At 35.5% G+C, this 17,655-nt stretch overlaps 1 pseudogene; it reads left to right on the top strand.

The window, feature by feature from the left end:
• The first annotated feature begins 2,571 nt into the window (after positions 1 to 2,571).
• On the top strand, positions 2,572 to 3,488 carry LOC130680324 (olfactory receptor 2T8-like; annotated as a pseudogene).
• Positions 3,489 to 17,655: the final 14,167 nt, after the last annotated feature.

Below are 17,655 nucleotides of genomic sequence, written 5' to 3' on the forward strand. Positions count from 1 at the left end.
GTTACTATTTTAGTTTTTAGATCATAGGTTGGTTAATCATCTCAGCATCCTAAAGAAGAAGAATTCAGTTTTAATGTTAGGGAAACAAGAATCAGAAAAATGTAAAAGGAAAATTATAGACACTATTCTAAATTTTCTGTGATAACTATATAATAGGATGTGTGTATCTTTATGCCTTCTATAAGCATTGTCAAAGAGATGATTCTGAGACTGAACATAAAGATGTAGAAGTTTTAGAAATACTCAAAGCAAAAGTCTGGGAACAGAGGGAAAAAAGATTTCCGAAGCCATAGTGAAAACAGAATGATAAATACTTATGTTTTAGAGTAGGAAATCTTTCTGTTCCTGCACTAGTCAACGTTGAACTTCCATTCTTCCACTTAGTGCCACTATTCTGTACTTGCAAGATGAGCTAATTCTTCATTTTTATTTCCAACCACAGTTTTTATGCATTGGCAATTTAGTTCGGAATTATCTCTTAATATCTTATTTGTGTAGGTTTACAGATACTTAAGTCAGTGGAAAACTGACTCATTCACATAGTGTGAAAGTAGAGTTAGGAATATTAATGCAGCATCAATCAACCCAAGTGTCCATAGATGGATGGAATTAATAAGGAAAACATTATACATAGAAAGGAATATATTATTCACCTTAGGAAGGAATGAAATTCTGACACATTTGCAGCGTGGATGAGTGTTGAGGATGTTATGTGTAATTTTGTGTAATTCCACTTATCTGATGATCCTATAAGAGTCAAATTTAAAGAGACAGAATAGTAGTAAGATGCCTGCCAGTTCCTGGGGGCAGGAGGGTTAGAGGGTCACTGTTTAATGGGCATGTATTTTCAGTTTGAGAATATGCATAGAGCCCTGGCAATGGATATTGGTGACAGTTGCAGAAAAAATGCAAATGTGCATGTCACTGTACTACAGAATACTTAAAAATGAGTACAACAATAGCAAAAATTATTTTAAGAAAATGACCCAACACCCTACAATGACTAAGCTACAGATTGTTTAACACTTACTTGCCTTATCTTTTACTGTTGTTTTTAGAAAACTAAATAGTAAGTGGCATTCAGAATCCCCACCTCATAAAATGTTCTTTCTCTTTCTCAAGTGTTCTTTTACTACACACACACACATGCACACACAAAGGCACCATTTACTTTTTATGCATTGATTTTTAAACAAGTTTAATGTTTTGTCAACATTCAACAAAGAGAGATCAGAATAATGGAAAATAAGAAGTCTTCCAATCAAAGAAATGAGCCAGGAGGATTAGTTACTAGGTGTTCAGAGTGCAATTTACAAATATAGGGCTTTACAGGTAGAAAAGTTTTGGAAAATGCAAAGAGGAAGTGGGCTATGTGATGTCTAACTTTGAGTCAACCAACTAAAACCCTCAAGCAGAATGCCGCCCCTACAACCGGGATGCTCCCGCAGAGGGGCTGGGGACTGAGTGAGGCCTTGCACTGCCTTTGTCTGTCTTCATTGGCCTTCCAGTACAGAAGGGCTGTGTGCAGTGGGGAGAAGGAATGACCATAGAGGATGGGGACTCCTGCCGCCATGTTACTTCATTGAATGACATCAGATCCTTGAGACTGAATTACCATCTCCATCTCTGGTCATATTATTTCAAAAAGAATGAATAGTTCCTGTACCAGCAGATAGGAAATGAAATTGCCTTTAAATATGTGTGTTCTCTTGTCACCGAGGAGGAAAGTAATTTATCTCTGTGTTGGGTGAGAAACTAGTGAGTTTTATTGTTTCTTCTTTATCAGAAGATACTATATTTCTGTGAATTTGAAGGGAAATAGTGTCATTACATGAATGCCTTTATACAGTAAATGAGGGTGCACTAAGCAGTACAGTCTTGGTTTGGGGGAAAGCACTCAAAGAAGGTCACTTGTTTTCAGTGTATAACATGATACATTCAAGCTAAGGGCACTGCCAATTCCAAGTAATTGTGTTTCCATCTGCCGACTCAGGCCTGTCAGTTAATAGACCAGGGGAAATAAGCTGTCTTGTTTGGAAAGGAAAGAATGCCTCCTAAGATTACTCAACGTCAGGAAAAATTATCTGATTTTGGTTAAGTTTCAATAAGTTTTGAAATGTTACATAGGTATAACTCCATTATCAAGTACTTAGCTTTTACACAGTTAAATGCATCGATTTAGTTCTACTTCCAAGAATATTACTGTGTTTGATTCAAGGCTAGAACAAATATTTTATAAATTATGTAATTAATACCTATTCCATTTGTGTTGCTATCATAGAGCATAAAGATACACTTACAAAGCAAATTGTGTTTACGAAGAATTCTCATTCATTGTGTCAATTAAAAAAACTAAACTGAGAAGTACTAAAAATTCAAACCTTGAAAACAAGAAAATACTGAAATTAATTTTATGCCCTAATTAAAAGATTTTTCAAATGGCAGATCAAGTATTTGAAATAAGTTTTGTTATTTTCAGTTATTTTCATGAAAAATATAATTGAAATGGAGCACTGTAACGGATGAAAACTCATCTATTTCTCAGTTTTCAGTGTCAATCCTGCTGAAATCATGTAAAGTGGGAACACCACCTCAGAGTACATTCTCCTAGGACTCTTTAACCACTCAGGAGCCCACCCGTTCTATTTGTGGTGGCTCCGACAGTTGCCTTCCCCTCCCTCGTGGGTAACGCCCTCATGATCCTGCTGGTTCACGGGGAACCCTCGGCTGCACACGCCCATGTACCTCCTGCTGAGCCAGCTCTCCCTCACGGACCGGGTGCTGGTCTGCACTAGTGTGCCCAAGATGGCTGCTCACTACGTGACAGGGAGAAAGTCCATCTCCCCCACTGGCTGTGGGGTGCAGATCTTCTTCCTCACATTGGGAGGAGGTGGGTGCTTCCTCCTGGTGGCCATGTTCTAAGACCGCTATGTGGCTATTTGCCACCCCCTGAGATACCACATCCTCATGAACTGAAGTCTATGCCTGCTAATGACCTGGGGGTCCTGGTTCCTGGGAGCAGCTGATGGGCTCATGCAGGCTGCTGCCACCCTGGGCTTCCTGTTTTGCAGGGCTCATGAGGTTGACCATTTTTCTTCAGTGACGTGCTCACCCTGGTGCGTTTGGCTTGTGCTGACGTGTACACCTGCTGTGTGTTAATGCTCCTGGTCCCACTTTCCCACATCCTGATTTCCTATGGTCTCACCCTGGCTGCTCTTCTCCGGATGCGTTCTACAGAAGCCCACAGAAAGGCTTTTGCCACCTGCTTCTCACATTTGGCTGTGGTGGGACTGTTTTATGGGGCAGGCATTCTTACTTACATGAGATCCAAATCCTATAGGTCAGCTAACCATGACGAGTTTGTGTCAGCATTTTATACTATCTTAAACCCTGTGTTGTACCCCCTCATCTACAGTCTGAGGAACAATGAGGTCAAGGGAGCCCTGACAAGGTTTATGGGCCAGTGTCCTGCCTTAAATAAAGACTGAGGGTAAGATTACCAGAGAGAAGTTATATATGCATTATATCTATAACCATTATTTCTCTTTTTCTTTGAAATACAGATGGACCTCCATACATTGGATTGTCTATTACATTGTCATCAAGAATAAATTGTGGATGTTACAAGTCTGTTGATCACAAATCCTTATTACAGTGTTTCCACACCACACCTCACAAATTTATTCAATGAATTAACTTGGCTACTTTTGCCTAGCTGGCTGTCTTATGCTCTTCCTGAATGGTTCTACTGGAGCTATGTATTTGATATATGTTTAAATTTTTGCCAAAATTTCGTTTATAAAAGAAATTCATCAATGCATGTGTTGCCAAAAATTAGGTATTTTATTGTGCCACCATTTATATATCAGTGATTATCAAACTAATGTTCCTTTCTACCTATAATAACTGCCTCTCTGATACACTCCATTCTTTATCAAATATTATAAACAAAGAAAACATATTATTATATATATAACAACTATTATATGGAGTTTACCTTTGTAATTCCTGAACTACAAATAAATTTGAAATTTCTGGTGGGGTGTAACTTCCATCCATTGAAGAGAAAGCATGGACTAGAATTATCTTCTCCCTATTATTTACATGAAAGATATTTTTCCATCCCTTCACTTTTAATTTGTGCACATCTTTGGGTCTGAAATGAATCGCCTCTAGGCAGCATATATATTGGTCTTGTTTCTTTATCTATTCTGCCACTCATGTCTTTTGATTGGTACATTCAGTCCATTTAATTTAATGTAATTATTAGTCGATATATATTATCACCAGTTTATTAACTATTTTCTGTTTGTTTTGTGGTTCCTCTCTGTTGCTTTCTTCATCTCGTTGATGGTTTTCTTTAGTGTTGTGTGTTTGGATTTCCCTTTTTTACTTTTTGTGTGTCTGTTACAGGCTTTAGGTTTGTAGTTATCATAAGGTTCAAGGATAGCTTCTGAAGTACATAACAGCCTATATTAAGTTGATGATTGCTTTATTTCAAACACAATCTAAAAATGCTTTTGTCTTCTTTTTCCTCCTCCACACTTTATGTATTAGATGTCATAATTTGCATTTTTTTTTGTATCCTTTGAGCCATCTTATGTGGTTAACTTTACTACCTTTCTTTTGTTTTAATTTTGTATGTGCTTGGTAATTAATTGGTCTAGTGCCTTTAATGTGCATTTATTTTCACTGGTGAAAGTTCTTCAGCCTAAGGAACATTTCTGTCTACAGCAGTCCTTTTAATGTGTTCTGTAATTCTAGTTTAGTGGTTATAAATTCCGTAGGCCTTCATTTACCTGAGAAATGTTTAATCCCTACTTCAAATTTGAATGAAAATCTTGCTGGGTTGAGATTCTTGGTCAGAGGTCCTTCTATTTCAGTACATCAAATTATTCATGCCCCTCCCTTCTGGCCTAGAAAGTCTCTGCAGAGAAGTCTGATGATAGTTTCTTGGGGTTTCCGTTTTAAGTAATCTTTGTTCTCTCTCTGGCTGCTTTCAATCCTCTCTCCTCATCCTTAATCTTTGTCATTTTAATTATTGTATGTCTTGGTGGTGTCCTCCTTGGGTTCATTTGTTAGAGGATCTCTGGCCTTCCATGACTGAGTATCTATTTTCTTCCCCAAAGAAAACTTCCCCAGAAGTTTTCAACAGTTATTTCTTCAAAGACTGTTTCTAACCCTTTGTCTCTATCTTGTCGTTCTGGTATCCCTATTGCACAAATATTGATTCATTTGGAGTTATCATACAACTCTCTTATCATTCTTTCACTCCTAGAGATCCGTTTTTCTCTCTGTTTCTCAGTTTCATGTGTCCTTGTTCAAGGAGATACATGACAATCTCACAACTAACATTATAATTAATGATAAAAAGATCAAATAATTTCCTCCAAGGTCAGGAACAAAGCATGTGTGCCCACTCCCTCCAGTTCTTTGCAGTATGATGCTGAAAACCTTAACTAAAGCAATTAGACAAATAAATAAAATGTGAAATATATCCAAATTGGAAATGAAGAATTAAATTGTCTTTGTTTGCAAATGACATGATCTTTTATATAGAAAATCCCAAGAACTCCATAAAAAACTGTTATAAATAACAACATAAATTTCTATGATATACAGTGAACATACACATTCAGTTGTTTCTAAACAGAAAAATGAACTATATGAAAATAAATAAAACAATCTCATATATAATTCCTTCAAAACAATAAAATATTCAGCATGAAATTCAAATGAGATAAAAGATCTGTGCTCTGAATTATAAAACATTGATTAAAGAAATTGAATAAAATGCAAATAAATGAAAATATGTATCATAACTATGGATTAGAAAATTATCCATGTGATAATTATCCATTAGATAATTATCCAAAATTATCATAATGACAAAATTATCCAGAGCTGTTTGTTGATTAAATGCAGTCTTTATCAAAATTGTAAAGGCATTTTTCAAAGAAATACAAAATAATTTTGAAAGTCATATAGAAGTATAGAAGTACCCTAGTAGACAGAAGAACAACACTGGAGGCTTCACAGTTTGTGATTTCAAATTATATTACAAAGATATTGTAATTAAAACAATATGGCATTGGCATGAAAGTAGACTCATAGACCAATGGAAGCAAATCAACATTCCAGATATAAACTCATGCATGCACATTGAACTAATATTTGACAAAGGAGTCATATGACCTAGCAATCTGTTTTGAAAAGACAGCTCCATACCTATGTTCATTGCAGTATTAGTCACAAAAGACAAAATAAAACATACAAACAACTTATGTCCATTGAAAGATGAATGAATAAAGGTAATGCAATATATACATACAAGGAGATCCTTCCATTTGCATCAAAATAGATGAACCTAAGGACATTATTCTAAGTGAAATGAGTTAGATAGTAAAGATGAATACTGTATAGTGTCACTTATATGTGGAATCTAAGTAAGCCAAGTTCATAAAAACAGAGAGAATAGTGGTTTTCAGGAGCAGGGGTTTTAGAATATATAGCAGATGTTGATCAAAGGGATAAAACTTCCAATTTTAATAGGAATAACTTCTGGGCACTTAATGTACAGCAGGGTGACTAGAGGTACCAATATTGTGTTACACAGTTGAAAGGTGCTGAGACTGTAAATCTTAAATATATTACCACAGACTCACATGCACATGGGGTAATTTTGAGAGGTGATGTATGTCTGAATTAACATCATTGTGGTAATCATTTTGCAGTATATAAATGTATCAAATCATCACATTGTGCACCTTAAACTTAATGTTGTACATCAATTATGTCTCAATAAAACTAGAAAAATATACTAAGTATATTAATACAGTAATGGAAATCAACATTAATGTTTTGTACAATTCTTATATCTGCTTTAATATCTGTTCACAACAGTCATTTATAATTGGTAGCTTATAAAATAACAATGAAAAATTCACCATTAAAATTACACATGGGAAAATTTAAAGGATACAAATTATAAGTAGTCTCTTAAGGCTATTATGTCTGTGTTATCAACTAACAGCCATGTTTAGGAGAAAATAGAAATAATGACAAAATAAAAATATTTGAGGATATTATGCTTGCTGATGTCAATATTCACTAACTGTTTAAGTGAGGTGATGGACAGGGTAGGGTGGTACACACGTTAATGTAAGTTTTAGATATCTAGCACACAATACAGTACTTTTCAATTATATCTTTATTGTTTTGATGCATTATTTATCATTTTACTTCACACAGCTGCATATCTTAGTAAAGGAAAAGTTTTCTACTTTTCCACAAAGTCTTGGAAATCCTGATCTAAATAACATGTGTCGTCTGTATTGAAGAGGTTTTTAGCATAAAGGTTATACAATTTCATGTGAAAAGTAATAAGTATAAGTAATAAGCTATTAAATGTATACAAACTCCTGGATAAATAAGTTATGTCATACAATGTGGTAGACAAAAAGAAAGTAACACAACTTAATTTTTTTAAACACAACAGTTCAGATGAAGGATATTTGTTTATTGATAAGGGAACCAATTAGATACAGTAGAGTTCAGACTGTCAGGTGATATTACCATAAGTTCATACCTGAGATTTTACTTTAGAGAGTGTTAACAGAAACTCCTGGGAAATAAAACAATTTCCTAATCTCTGTGGTGAAAAAATGCTATCATTAGATTACTGTGAGTATTACCAAAAGAAGGAATAACTTTATAAATCTTTATTCTTCTCCAGAGAAAATGTCTCTGGGGAACACACCTGAGGTTGACTATCTGCTTAGTATCCCTTTCTCCTGAGAAAGTGAATAGATTGTACCTTGGAGGCCACCTAAGGGCACGTTCATGTTCTTCATGCTTCCTTGTTTACCTCTTTCAACCCCATAGCCTTTGGTTAAATCATTATGACCAACCACAAATTCATCATGCACATGCTTTATCATTGCTGCTGGAGAAGAAACTGGTGGATCAATTAAGCCCACTTTGTTCATGAGAAGGAACAGTAATGACAGCAGTGAAAAAATACCCAAATAAAAACATTAATTTAGGTAAGTTATTTCCAGTTTTTTACAAAAGCCCCTTTGCTGGCAGCCTATGATACATAGAATGTCTACATGGGCATCTTTTAGTTTTATAGATGTAGTAGTCTCTGCTCTCAAAGAAAGTTATTCTGAGAGATTTAGTATACAGATGTCCACCCAAATAATAAGGCTTACAGGTACTGATGTTATTTAGTATCTGAAAACTATAGCTATGGGTTATAGTTCATATTTTTTAATGACTTTTAGGGTGAAAACTCTTCTAACATCTCCATTTCCAAAGCTGTTTTAGAAATATTTAAAAGTATATGTCATTAATCATTTCTGAATTTCTCTTCCTTATAATATAAGCTGATACTTGATTTTATGCTGATAAGACTATAAAATGTCGAAACCATGACAATTCAGTGAATGTAGAATTATGGTTTGTATTTTTCTTTTTTCATATTTGTCTAGTTTTTGTAGTTTGACCTCCTAGAATGAGTTTAGAATTATTCCTTCCTCTTCCATTTGTCTGGAATACTTTCAAAAGAGTAATAGCTCTTTAAAAGTTTGGTAGAATTCACCCATGAAGTTGTCTGGTTGTGAAATTTTGTTTACTAGGAACTCTTTTATTACCAATTCAATCTTGTTAGAAGTATTCGGCCTGTTCAGGTTTTCAGTTTATTTCTGGTTAAGTCTTGAAAGATTGTATGTTTCTAGGAATTTATATATTTCTTTTAGTTTGTCAAATATATTGACATATCATTTCCCATGTGATTTTCTCATAATTGTTTGAGTTTTTCTGTGTGTGTCAGTGGTAAATTCTCTTTACATTTCTGATCTTTTCTTTATTTTGTCTTCTATTTCTTTTCCTTGATATCTCTGCCTAAGGGTTTGTCTATCATATATGTTGTAGAAATATATATTACACACTTCTGAATTTCTGTGTTCTTTGTAGCATGAGATAAGTTGGTCTTTGATTTTATGCTGATGAGACTATAAATTTTCCAAAAAATAAAAATTCGGTCAATGTGATAAATTAAGTCTTTAAATAGTATGTTGATATCATTAAACACAACTATGCAGTCAACAAATACAAGACTGGTTCTAGTGTGACTTTTCCAGATGTTTATGTTATACACATGATCTGCTTCAATAAATATTTTGTCTACACCATGGGTGGAATGTGGTATTTGAGGAAGAACAACTCCATTAAAGCATTTGTTACTAAAGAAAACATGATTGTTTGGGGCCACACATAGTCAGAAATTATGATAATTTCCATGGATGCCTTGAGCACAATTTTCAATTAATATTCTTTAAGAATTCTACATTTGGGAGTTTTATTTACCTCTAATGTATGAGAGTTAGACTCTACCTCCTTAATTTTGTCACCTATCCTGAATTATTGGCTTTTCCTCTTTTAGAAGCGAGGTATGTTTCAATAGATGTGTAAAAATGGCTATATTTGAAGGAGCCCTGTGGACCAGTAATCTAAGAAAAAGGAATATGCCCAGGGAGATATGAGAAAAACTGAGTTTCTGGTCACATTTGTTTTCCAAAAGAGACTTTTTTGATAACATGATGCTTAAAAAAACCATACACCTCACTGTTTCTTGGAATTAATTTTAATTGAAAACTTAGCTTCTATCCACTTCAAGAGAATTATAAAAGGAAAACTCACATTGAACTTCAAGATGAGTTTAAACTTTCAACAAGATAGGCACAGATGACATAAATAACACAAAGGAAGGATGTCAATCTTACTACTCCCTCTATGCAATCATTGACATAGTCTACTCCTGGAAATGTCATCTCCATTTCATTCAATTCAGCTATTATTCTCCAAACACATTAGACTAGTTGTATATTCATTATATTTGTTCTATTATTAATTCAAACAGATAAAGGTTTTTTTTTAAGTAAAGCAGTTGTTTTCATTATTTTATATACCAGAAAACTTTTAATTACAAATTTTCATTCAACAGCTACAGAGCTAATAAGCTTTGAATCCTTTTCTGTCCAGGTTGATTCACTTACAATTACATAATTTTGATTCATGTATTTCAAATCATTTATTTGCTGTTCAACAATTCTCTGATATGAGTTTAATCTCACAAATGGAGACAATGAAAAATTGTGAATTGCTTCAATTAATTTTTTTAAATCATTTATTCCTTATTTTTTGCAAGTGGGAACACATAGGCTTTATGTTATGAAAATTGTGGAGCCACTCCCTATCTTGCCAGAATTTCCTGAAATGTAATATTTTGTTTTGATAATTTTTCATTCATGTAATTATTCCATTATCTTAGTCTGAACTATTAAAAGATGTGATACAAGGGTAAACATGACACAGACTCTATTATTCAAGGGCCTTGCAAGTTAATTTAAAAATACATAAATTAAGGATCAATTGAATTGCTACAGCTTAATTGTTCTGACAAAGATTAAGGGCTCTGGGACACACACCCAAAATAATCTGGAATGAGTCTTAGGGAGGCTGTAAAGCCAAAAGAAAGTGGAATATAGATAATAAATACTACTCAATAGTAAAAAAACAAAAGTGTTTCAATAATTTTACATTTGGCATTTTCATCATTTTCATGGTGAAGTTACACCTCATGTGAATTGCAAAAGAACAGTCAGAAAATCAGTGTTGAAATTTTAGTTTCACTTACTTGTAAGTATATGATAAGTCATAGTAAAGACTTAACATCTTATGAATCTCAGTTTATTCGTTGGTAAACAGATAATATGATTTCCAGGAGAATTGAATGAAAATGAATTAGAGAATGCATGACATAGCTTAGTTTAGTTGTGATAAAATGTTTTTGTTTTAATATAGAAAATAATTATTCTTGAACTAATTTGATGGCGATGAATCAATTGAACCATTATGATTACACCATACCCCAAATAAATTGTATTTATTATATTTTCACAGAAAAAAATCCAACATGGATTGATGGCCTGATTAAATCTGGTTTCTGAGCTCCATGATTCTGTAAACCACAATATCTACGTGCAGGTGATGGAATTTTGAAGAGGCTAAACCAGACCAGTGTTGTGGAGTTCCTTCTCAAGGGGTTTTCTAATGACCCAGCTAAACAGCCACTCCTGTTTTCCCTGCTCCTCTGCATTTATCTGACCACCATGGTTGGAAACCTGCTGATCTTCCTAACAATCATCTCAGATGCTTGTTTTCACTCCCCCATGTATTTCTTCCTTAGCAATTTGTCCTTGATTGATCTCTGTTTGTCTTCCACTACAGTTCCCAAAATTCTTGTAGACATCCAGACAGGAAATTCCACCATCTCTTTCAACAGCTGAATGATGCAAATGTACCTGTTTATCTGCTTTTCAGGGTTGGAAACATTGCTCCTCCCTATCATGTCCTATGACCATTTTGTGGCCATCTGCCTCCCTTTGTCCTACTTATCCTTCATGACTCCCAAATTTTGTGCCTATCTGCTGGCCAGCTCCTGGATCTTTGCCGTCTTGAGTGCACAGATACACACCATCTTATTGGTGTAATTACCCTTCTGTAATGATAACAAAATTTCTCAGTTCTTCTGTGATATTCATGTGTTCTTCTCACATCTGTGTGGTCCTCTTATTTTTTGGTACAATAATTGGGGTTTATTTATGAACTTCCACTTTCCACACAGGTGAAACAGACAGAGCAGCAGCTGTAATGTACACTGTGATCACTCCCTTGTTATCTATAGACTAAGGAATAGTAATCTGACAGGAGTTCTTAGGAAAACCATGCAAAAGAAATTGTTTATATGATATATTTCAAGGTGTGGGGACTTTTCAGGTGAACATATAAATGAGTCAATAATTTTATTAAATGTTCCCATTTTCATCTGCTTTTTGTGACTGTAAGGCTTACTTAAAGTTTCTTCAGTAAATTATTTTATTTGTGTATAATAATTTATGAATTATAATATCTTAATAGAACTGTTAGCATACAATTTTAAAAGTACATAAACCTGACTATCATAAATATTGTAGATGCTGTAGAAAAAAAATTTCTAAGTCCTAGGATTTCTACAAACCTGACGAATCCTAAAATGTCAAATAAATCTCAAATGCATTTATTCTAAAATTTATTCTATTGGATATGATTAAATATTGTTTAATAACATTATTCAAAATGGAATAATTACATAATTACACTTATTTGATATTAGTTCTGATTGTATTTAGGTTGATTCTTTTGGATATTCTAAGTGTAAAGTCAAATCATTGCAAATAGAAATATATTTATCAATTAATTTCCAATTTTCACTATCTGTATCTTTTAGGTGAGTTGTATCAGTAATAATCTCTAATACATATAAAACAAATACATGTAGTGGGCATCCTGTTTCATTTAGTTTCAATTTTACCATGTTTTCATTTTCAACGTGTTTATTTTCAATTTTATCATGTTTTTAATATGTTGGAATGTGTTTCTATATACATATATAAAATAATGTATATAATTACTTTATTTTACATATATAAATTTTATTTTCTATTTATTTTGTATATATTATTTTATATAATGTATCTATATATTATTTTCTATTTTATCTCTCTAGTTTTTCTATTTTCTCTCTCTGTATATATATATATTTCTCTAATTTCCATTTTCCTTTGCTTTGTGTGAGCATCTGTGCTGTGTATGTGTGTTTACTTGGGGTAAAGAAAGAGTGGTGAGCAACAGGTGTTAAATATGTCATATACTTTTCAATATCTAAAAATTTGATCATGTAACTTTTCTCCCTTGATCTATGGCTTTAATACACATGAGAATAAGGCACTTCTTACTCCAATAATACTGGTTTGGTTGTACCAAATGTCCTTTGTTCTCATTCGTACACATATATGTGCAACATGAATAAATTGTGCTTTATAGTATTGGCTGAATCCTGACAACACATGTCTAAAATTTGATCTTCATGGTGTCATGACCAACCACTCTGCAACCCTCACTACCCCACCGCAAAATACCGGTAATATCGAGAAATAAAGTGTCCATCATAGTTATACTAACATTAAGGGTCTCATATCCCAGTGATGAGATTGCAAAGGGGCCAAGATTGCTGAGTATGAAACAGATGATCCAGGATAGACAGTGGATAAGTACTGTCTATCTATATTCCTCATAATATTCTATATAATAACAAAAAATTGAAACCCACCTAAGAGTTTTAAGCTGGTAGCAAAAAGGTCAAATGTGAATGTTGCATCAGACAAGTGATACATACACCTATACTTGCATGTGTTTTCGTCTAAAATATTTAGTAATTTATAGTTCAAATTTAGAATTACAATGCAACTGATATTATCTATGGTATTAGTGATGTTTAAAGATACATTTTCACTATGGATGTTTAATTGATGAAACATCTTTTTTTTCTTTTTATGCATTTTAATTATAGTGGATGTATTATATTTAGTTCAATATACAACAGTGATTCAACAGTTTTATACATTTCTAAATGTGTACCACAAATAGTGCAGTTACTATGTGTCAGCATAGAAACATATTAAAGAGAGATTGACTACATTCTCTAGGCTGTACTTTCATCCTTGTAACTAATTTATATTATGATTGAGAGTTTCTGCCTTTTTATCCCCTTCACATATTTCAACTGCCCACATCAACACCTCTTCATGGTAACCACCAGTCATATCTGTGTCTATGAGTCTACTGCTGTTTTATTCATTTTGTTTTGTTTTTAGATTCCACATACAAGTTTTCAGAAGGGTGTGTGTGTGTGTGTGTGTGTGTGTGTGTGTGTAAGTTGATTAACTCTTTCTGAAATGCACACGGAGTCCAAATGTTTAGAAAATCAACAATTTTGGAAATAAGAAACCATATTGTCCAATTTTACCACCTGATTTTCAGAATGACAATACAGGTATGTTAATCAGGACTGTTATCAGCATAAATATAAACAAATGAGTCAGATAAGACTTTAGAAATAGTTACATAGACTTACACTGAGCTTTTTTCTAATTGGCTATGAAAATTTATTAAGGAAAGGATTATAAAATGGTGTAGAAAACCAGTATAGGAAAAACATAGAATCTCATATGTTATTTCAGTCCATACACAAATTCACTAGAAAAAGATGATAAACTTAAATATAAGATGTAAAACTACATTTTATAGAAGAATATAGAGAAAACTGTCTTCAAAAAATTGGAAAAATATAAGGTCTTATAAGACACATGCCATAAATCATAAACCATGAAATATGAAAGATACAAATGATAATAGAGATAAATCCCAATGAAATTTACACTCTTCGTATTTAGAAATCATTGATAAGGCTATGGAAAATCAAGTAAAAAAACGGGTAAAAATACATACACATGTATAGTAAAAAATTAGTATATGAGAATAAACTATCCAATTTAAAATGCCAGCATTTGTACATTTGACAAAAAGTTTCATAAGATTGGCCAGTGAACATATGAAAACATGTTCACTGCCATTAGTTGTAATAAAAGCACAAACGACATGATGTACATTAAATACCCACCAGAATAGCTTAAATTAAAGTGAACAGTATTAAGTGTGGGTGTTGATACGGACAGTGGCGCACTTGTAACTCCTCACTGGAATGTGAAGTGTTCCAACAAAAACGGCTATTTTGGTAATAATTTCTTACTAAGTTTAATACTAAACACTATACATACAAACTATCGTCTCAGCTATTTATTCAAGCATAAGCAAGCATATCTTCATACAAGGATTTGTATGTGTAAGGTTCATTGTAGTTTTACCCTTAATAACTCTAAATTGGAAGCAATATAAACATTTAGAGGGAAGAGTGGTATTTTCACCCCTGGAGATGGCAGAGGAGTCATCAGGAGGGAAGAGGGGGTGGGGCAAGGAGCTGCTCTGTTGCTGAGGTCACTACCCAAGGCACCAACCTCTCCCATATTAAAGTTCTGTGCGTTGTAATTAAAAAAATAAAAGCACAAATGTGGGCTCTTCAGAGGGAGGAGCTGCCTTCTCCCCAGGTTATGGAGCACTCCGTGCTCTGTCCCTATACCCAGGATGAGCTGGTGGTCATGAGCATCTGGTATAGGCAGAAGCCATTGGAATGTCTGCCTAAATGGCTTTTACATCTCCGGGATATGCAGGTGGAAAACATTGTTATGTCAGGTACTGAGATGAGTGTACTGGCTTCCCTGACAACTCGTCCTTCCTTCTGGCAACAGTTGTAAAGTGCACACCACAACTCAGTGAATCAGGCACTTCTGGATTGACTGGCAGTAGCCATCAGGGCACTTTGACCTAATCAGGGAGATTTACCATACTCACCCACTAGCTGGAAAATGTATGCACACTACAGCAGGTGGTATGGGAGATGGACATGAAAAACATCATCTATAATATGGACACTCAGCGCTTCAATGAAGAGGTGTTCACTGTGGGAATGAGAAATATGGTGCTCCATATAGCGACCCCATCTCTCCTTGGGTCTGTAGTGACTATTCTTGTCCTCCACATAAAGGAACCCATAAATGAGGCTACTGTACTTTAGCAGATCTGGGGGAGGTTGAAATAATAAGAAAATGGAAGGAAGTACAGGCTACAACTGAAAGGAAAGGTGTAAAGGGCCCCGTGAAAGTCTTGAGGACTCAGATGTGGGTTGATTTGATAAAGGCCGAGATAGTGAAAGAAAAACTTGATGGGCAACCAAATAAGATCATGTCATAACTGTGGGAACAACTAAGCCAGAGCAACAGTTTCACCCACTGAGGCCCAGGACATGGAAGAGAGAGGCAAAGTCCCATGCTCAGCCTTTGTCCCTGCAGGACTTCCTGGAGGACAGTACTAAGGCCCTACCTGGGTCCTCACCACCACAGGATGATGATTGAGTATTGCCATATGTGCCTTGAGTGTAATAGACTCATCAGGCCCTATGCACTAGATGTTCATGTAAATGAAGAAGGTTATGGATAGGACTTTTGGCAGCAACTTGAACTAATCTTCCAACCTTTTGTTTCCTGGACACACTATGAAAAGGAGCAGAGGTCCAGTATATTTTGACAGTGAAGCAACTGGATGCTGGGTACCATACCTTTTTGACCATGGAGCCCATCACCAGAACAGCTCTGACCTGAGTAAAAACCACTTATCCTATTACAGTGTGGGTGCAAGACTGGACCCAAAGACCATGGTGTGGTGTGGCACAGACGCCTACACTAGCCAAATGGGACACATATTCACAGTAGATTAACATGCTTTCCAACAGCCCCTTAAGTGGAGAACTCCAATGCTTATTGGGGCCAGTGACGTTTATCAGTGGAAAAGCAGGAAGAACTTGCTTTTGAGCCATTGGTAGCCAAGAGTGCTTATCAGGAGGGAAAAGCCCCTTTATCTGAAGATGCTTAGTATACAGAGAGCTCCAGTTGTGGGCAGTCCCCAAAGTGGAGGGCTGTGGCTTTCCATCCTAAGACTGAGACAATGTGGATGGAGGATCAAGAGGGGAAGAGCAGTCAGTGGGCTGAGTTGCAGGCACCTATGGCTCAAGATCACCCAGTAACCTTCCCCTATAGTTGTCTGCACTGACATCTGTGTCATCTAATGGGGCTTGACCCTATGGCTACTGACATGGTACCATGACAATGGATGGTTGGTCACTGGCCCTTTTGGGGGCAAGGGCACCATGACAATGGATGGTTGGTCACTGGCCCTTTTGGGGGCAAGGGCTGTGGCAAAACCCTATGGGCCTCTGGTCAGACTAAGACTGCTACTGTATATCATGTGACTGGCCATTTGCCCTTGTCATCCCCAGAGAATGATTCAGCAATCACATTGGTCCATGACCACTTCCCAGAAGGAAGGCCTGCCTCTGATGGAGTCCAATCCTTACATTAGCGTTTGTTGCACATGGGGCAAAAGAGAAGGTGGGCTGTGGCCTGTTGGATGCACTTAACATTGACCTTTGAAGAAGTCAGCAGAGCCTGGAAGGTGTTCCTTGTGTGCTCTAAGAGGGACTTACACTGAGTTCTGCAGCAACATGGGACAATAGCAAGAGGGCCAATACCCCTTGTGAAGTGATAGACTATACTGGACCTCTGCACAAACAAGAAGGATATCAGTATGCCATGACTTGTGTGGACACAGCTACTGGACTCTTGGTTGCTTTTCCTGCATACCGTACAGAACAGCAAACCAGCAAGAAGGGCCCAGAGAATCTCTTTGCAGCCTTTGGCTGGCCACAGGTGATTGAGAGCGATCAAGGTATCCACTTTACTTGACATGCATTACAAGAATGGGTATAGCAATTAGGAATAAAATGGAAGTTTCAGGTACCATGTAACTCTACTGGGGCAGGAATGATAAAGAAGTAAATTTTTTTGTTGAAATCTGGCCTGAAGTTGGACAGTAATAGTCTACAGGGCTGGTCAGTTCACTTATTGATGATGGTACAACATTTGAATGAGAAGCCCCAGAAAAGAGCCTTGAACCCTGTGGATATGCTAACACACAGTGATGCCTCTCCTACATATGTTTGTGCAAACCAAAGAGGAATTATTGAATCCAGGATATGACCAGCAGAGCAACATCCTGGTGCCAGCCCCAACTGCTTTAAACCCTGGAGACTCTGTTGAGTGG

Source organism: Manis pentadactyla, chromosome 13 (assembly GCF_030020395.1).
Source record: "Manis pentadactyla isolate mManPen7 chromosome 13, mManPen7.hap1, whole genome shotgun sequence".
In the NCBI taxonomy this organism is placed as follows: domain Eukaryota; kingdom Metazoa; phylum Chordata; class Mammalia; order Pholidota; family Manidae; genus Manis; species Manis pentadactyla.